Genomic DNA, 6,437 nt, shown 5'->3' on the forward strand with positions numbered 1-6,437 from the left:
GCAGATCTATTTCACCAATGTGTGGGCTCTGTTTTTCCTTGATGAGGATGTGGTCTCAGTGAAGCAAATTTTTATTTAAGAACCATTTTGGAAAAAATTCCCTTAAATGGAGCATTAGCAATAGCATAGCACAAAGGCTTCTCATAATTCGGCAAGGCCCTGCTTGCTCAGTATCACAGCAGGTGAACACTCTACTGGGGCTTGGGGGAGCATCAGGAAGCTGCTCTCAAATATCCTGCCTCCGGCCTGGTGCGGTGGCTCAAGTCTGTAATCCCAGCACTTTGGGAGGCCGAGACGGGCGGATCATGAAGTCAGGAGATCCAGACCATCCTGGCTAACACGGTGAAACCCCGTCTCTACTAAAAAATACCAAAAAAACTAGCTGGGCGAGGTGGCGGGCGCCTGTAGTCCCAGCTACTCAGGAGGCTGAGGCAGGAGAATGGGGTAAACTCGGGAGGCGGAGCTTGCAGTGAGCTGAGATCAGGTCACGGCACTCCAGCCTGGGCGACAGAGTGAGACTCCGTCTCAAAAAAAAAAAAAAAAATCCTGCATCCTTTTCTCCTCATTGTGACAACCTGGCTTCCAGTGGGTTTCCGAATCCTTGGCAAGTAAAGTGAGAATTTAATCTAGCCTTACAATGGGTTGTACATGTGGTAAGGGTCCCTGGATCTGTGTCATTTCTTCCTGCCAATCCACAACCTTATGCTCCCTGCAAGTATGCAGGGAGACTTAGAAATTTAAAAGACTGCCAAAATATATTCAATCTCTCTAATTCAGTAAAAGTCTAGCCTAGTGTAGAACACAGTTAAAAATGAACTAAGACTTTATTTAACTTTAAACTAAGACACTATCTCTAACCTTAGATTTCTCCAGGTATAGGACGTAAGAGAGTCACTAAAAATAAACCTATTTACTGTAGGATTTCTAAGAAAGCTTAAGAGTACATATTAAATAATATGTCTCAAAACTAGGATTCAATTTCTTTTATTTTTCTACTCACTGAAAACATTTCCTCAAGCAATTTCAAGTTTACATGTTTTTTTTAAAGGTGAAAAGGATAGGACAATGTCTTCTAAAACACAATTATGACAATTATGCTTCCTAGAAAACCTAAATGAGTTTCAGAGTAAAGGAATATTAACCTTTTCATTTATGTTAAGCTGCTTTGAGGTCAGTTTGCAATTAAAATAAAAGTATACTGGAATATTACATTAGATGGAAATAGATAATTCTTCAATTCTTTAAAAAGAGCTTGAATATAAACAAATACAAAGAACTGTCACTAAAGTCCCTAATGATCTCCATGACATTAACTTCAAAAGACATTTTTGGTCCTTATCATCTTTGCTCTTTCTTAAACTTTTGCATGATGACTCCTTTCTTGAAGTATTTTCTTGCTCTTGACTCTGTGATATTATCATCTCCTGGTGTTTTTGTCCCTCCTTGCTGGCAGCTACATTCACCTTCCTCTCCCTAGTCATTAAACATCAGGGTTTTTCAAAGCTTTGTCCAGGTTCTCTCCTTTTCTTAGATTACTCTTTCTCCCTAGGTTATCTCATATGGAGCTTCTCAAACTTTTTCACACTGTGGTACATAGAGAAAATGACAATATGTGTATGACATCTTAGAACTGGAGGTCTCTGGGCCTGGTGTGGTGGCTCATGCCTGTAATCCTGGCACTTTGGGAGGCCAAGGCAGGCAAATTGTTTGAGCCCAGGAGTTTGACACCAGCCTGGGCAACTTAGTGAAACTTCATCTCTATAAAAAAAATACAAAAAAATTAGAAGAGTGTGGTGGCTACTCAGGAGACAGAGGTGGGAGGATTATTTGGGTCCGAGAGGTCAAGACTGCAGTGAGCTATGATTATACCACTGCACTCCAGCCTGAGCAACAGAGTGAGAACCTGTCTCAAAAAAATAAATAAATAAAATAACTGGAGGCCTCCGGCCTGAAGGCTTTAATTACTACCTTAGCACATGTATGTTCCATCACAGCACATCCTATGGCACACCGGTAGTGCCCTGGGAAGTTCTGAATCAACATCCATGTATTTAGCTATCACCAATATGCAACTAACACACAATTTTATATATTAAGCCCATGCCTCATTTCTTAGTCCTAAGAAATGAGGACTAAGAAGAGATGTGACAACTGGATCTACACTACAGGTCCCATTTGGCCACATGTGGCGGCCAGGACCTGCAGTGTAGATCCAGTTGTCACACCTCATCTTGGATATTTGAAAGCATCTGAAATACATCATGTCTAAAACTAAGTTCGTTATCTGTGTTCCCCAAAACTTGGTCCTCTTTTGGTGTTCTCCGTCTTCTAGTGTTCTGGTAATCACACCATGAAGTTGTATAGCCAGAATTCTAGGAGATATCCTTGCCATTTCTCCCTCACTTCCATGTGCAATGCATCATCAAGCCCTGTTCAATCTACCTCCTTAACATCATCCTTCATCTCTCCATCTCTACCACCACCTGAGTCCAAGCTACTGAAATAGTTCAGTTAAATGGCCCGAATTATTACAGTAACAAAGGAAATCATCTATCCTTGTCTAATCTAGCCAATCCTCTAATTCATTCTCTAATCTATAGAGTGATTTACAGTAACAAAGGAAGTCATCTATCCTTATCTAATCTAGCCAATCCTCTAATTCATTCTCTAATCTATAGAGTGATTTAAACACTAATAATAAAGATTTAATCCAGTCATCCCTTTGCTTATGGCAATATTCCTTAACATGACCAACAATATCCTGGATGGGTTGATTCATATTCATTATTCTGGTCATCTGTTGTTGCAGAACAAGTTGCCCATATGTGGTTGTAGTAAGAATTTGGCCAAGGCTGGAGTCATGTGAAGGCTCAATTGAACTTGGCATCCAAGATGGCATCTCCCTTCACATGTCTGAGGGCTGGTCAGGCATTTTTCTCTACGAGACTAGTTTCAGGTTCCATAAAGCATGGCAGTCTCAGGGTGTTCTACTTCTTACATGACAAGTTAACTTTCCCCAGAGTGTACTTTACAAACGACCAAGACAAAAGCTGTAAAACCTCTTCTGACCTACCCTCCAAAGTCATTCAGCATATCTTTTACCTTATTCTAGAGGTTGAAATCAAGTCATAGCATCAGCCCAGATTCAAGGAGAGGAAACCGAATATCGACATAGCTTTTTGAAGGGGAAAGAGAATCTTGGGAGAATACCCACCATACCTGTCTCTCCAATCCCATTTTGCAGCGCATTTCCTATTGTTGTTTCCATTTTAGCCACGTTGGCCTTCCTTAAGTGCCTTGTATTTGTCATACTCCACCCTGCTGATGGCTTTGCCAATACTGCTTTCTTTGCCTAAAAAGGTCTTCCAGTCCACCTTTTGCCAAGTTAACTCTTGCTCAACTTTCAGATCTCATTCAAGCATCAAGAAAGGCTTCCCCGACTCCCTCAACAAAATTAAATCTTAATTTGTACTCTTAAGGTATAGCATATAGTTCCAGCACTATCTTCATCCCCATTGCATGTTGCATTTGTTTGTATGGTTACATAATTTATTTCTCAATACCCTCACTACACTGGAAGAGGAGCCATGTCTATTTTTCCTCTCCTACCACAGATTTGGCTGGCACTCAAATATTTATTTGCTGAATAATTAAAAAAAAACTAAGTAAATCAAACTGCCTCTGTATAACAAATTATTATTTTCCCTTTATGAATTATAGTGAAGTATATAATCCCATTCCCATATTCAATACATAATGAGACAACCCCAGATATAAACAATTTTCACAGAGAAAATCTTATAAATTCAAAGGTCATATTCTTTTGTCATATCCTAACTACAAAATTAGCAGATGTATAAAGGAATCAATTAATACATCAAAACTGTGTAAGTTTTGTGGTATTTCTTCCAATCTCCTTTCAAATGAGCCTAAAACTCTCTTTAATTTTAATTTCTATGCCTAAATGAAAACTGGCAAGTATATTAAATGAAGCACTGTAAACAGGAGAGAAGCGATTTCCTATGCACAAATCCAATACTGACAGTAGAGAACACTAGACACACTCCACTTAGAAACCCACATGGATTGTTACACAGATCACACATGATTTTTCTTGTGCTAAAACCAAACACACAATACTAACTGCTCCCTGTTACATTATTAATAATCTGTCCAGAAATAAACACTCCACCAACTTTCAACCTGAAATGGACTATTTCATCTTGGAGGTGGGAACTAACATCTCTGTACTTTAGAAGGTAACAGAAAGAGAAAAGGGTTGGATTGGAGAAAATATTCAGTAGTTACAGCTTTTAACTTCCTTTTTTTCTTTTAAATAAAAGTCTGAATAACTATAAATGGGATCATGAATTAAAATTCATTATCAGAAAGTGCATTCTATTTCTGATCGAATTTCAACTGTCAACCCTAATGGTTTTCAACTACCAAAAACATCTGATCTAGTGATAGAACGTTTTTTACAATCTGAAATAAATCAGCCGTGTGTTTATTTATTCTTTCTCCCTAATACAATATAGGCTTCATGAGGGTATGGGACTGATTATGTTTGTTTCCCTAGAGCAGTGTATGGCCCATTGTGCTTCCCAATAAATTAATAAATGAATGAATAGTGGTGGTCTTCCAGAATTAGATCTTGTGTGTTACTCATAATATTTATTACAATGTTTGTTATTTATGAAGAAAAATATTTTGTCAAAAATGAAAATAAAATGCTTTTACCTCTCATTTATGCTTCTTCCTTAGTAGGTGTTACATCATATGAAATTAAGAGTTTGTCTAATCATTTAACCTGTCTCATTCACCAGTTAAGAAAAAATGTATTCTACCATAAGGCAGAGAAGCTTTTTGCTAAATCATTGTGTCTCTCTGGTTGTTAAAAGTTTTCTAGAATGACACTACTTTTTCTCAGCGGCTCAACTGGAACTTGTGTAGTTTGAGGAATCTTACTAGGTTAAACAAATATATGGCAAATAATGAAGATATTTAAAAGCAGGTCCCTGAGGGTAACCATTTTTAAAAAATAATTTATCCACTAGTTAAGGTTATAGGAAAATTACTGAAATTGAAACTTTGTCTCCTAATAAACTGTCAAACATTTTGCCATAAAAGGATGACTTGATGAAGTTGAAACATTCATTAGTGAGTGTTTAAGTCTATTCTACATAATACAATTTATATAACAGTAAAATATTCATATCAAACTGGCCCATTAGAGGAAATTCTCTTGCCTGGTGTCCTCTGATACAAGTTTAATCCTGACCAACAAACATGACCTGTAGGTTTTCTGTGGGCAAGTCTCTGTACCTTATTTCTCAAGCCATGGCTCACACTGAATTATTTACAGCTAAACATCTTTTTCTTTGTTTTCCTTCTTTATAAGTATGGACTAAGATCTAGATAGTTGATTTTAAAGTTATAAAATGTTAAATAGAAATTTTAAATACTAAGCAAGTTCAACCTGCTCTACATCAGCTCTAATTCCAGAATTCAACTTAAGAAGTTGTGTTACAAGAAACATTATCTACTCATATTTTCAAAATCATTAACTTTTGCTTCATTGGGTTATTAAACTTCGCTCATATTCAGCCAAAAAAAGAGGGAGATGCACTTAAGGAACATTTGCAAGTGCCATTTTGACCAATCTTTTCACTAACCTAAGTGGTTTGTTTTTAAGTCTTGCCTTCCATTTTCTTGTTAACACCTGACTCCACCTTATTTCTTTACTACAGCAATCAACTAAAAGGCTTAGAACAACGTTTGATTTTTAAATAAATCGAATAGTATGGTAAATAGATTCCATATTTCTCCAGATCCCATTGCCATTTAGTCTTTTTTTAATTCTTCTTGAGGAAAAAAATAGAAATATATGTAATATGAATTTGGGTTACTTTTTACAAGTTAATTTCAATCTCACCAGATATGTATTAAAAATATCCCATCTTCCCATCTATCAGAAGTAAGGTCCTTCCTTCTCATTCACAATTCTCATTCACAATTAAATCTAACACATCCTCCTTAAAAGTAGGAGTAAAAAGGTAGGGCAGGAATTTCAGACATATTAGGAATACTGATTAACTGTATTCGTTTTGGATATGGCAATTCACTGAGTGAACAGAGCACTGTTGGGTGAATGGTAGCAAGAAGCATATTGTTCAAGTTAAAGCCCTTTCAAGGACAGTTGCCAAGGTGAGCAATACTCCTGGTTTCTCAGCAACGGAAAAGGATTTGTGAATGATTGTGAAAGATTTGCACCACCTCCTAGCTGCGCTTAGGGGTTGCTCTGAAAACAGCTAAGCACAGCTTGGGAGATTCATGTCACATCCTGTAAACCCGTGTAAGAAGTGGTGAAATACAAACACACACACCACTACCACCACCACCACCACCACCACCACCACCACCACCACCACCACCAC

General features: G+C 37.5%; 1 protein-coding gene across 1 annotated transcript in view; it reads right to left on the minus strand.

Moving 5' to 3' along the window:
- PIP4P2 (phosphatidylinositol-4,5-bisphosphate 4-phosphatase 2) overlaps positions 1-6,437 on the minus strand; it is a 48,229-nt gene that overhangs the window by 41,183 nt on the left and 609 nt on the right. The window lies entirely within an intron of this gene.

This window comes from Piliocolobus tephrosceles, chromosome 7, assembly GCF_002776525.5.
Source record: "Piliocolobus tephrosceles isolate RC106 chromosome 7, ASM277652v3, whole genome shotgun sequence".
In the NCBI taxonomy this organism is placed as follows: Eukaryota; Metazoa; Chordata; class Mammalia; order Primates; family Cercopithecidae; genus Piliocolobus; species Piliocolobus tephrosceles.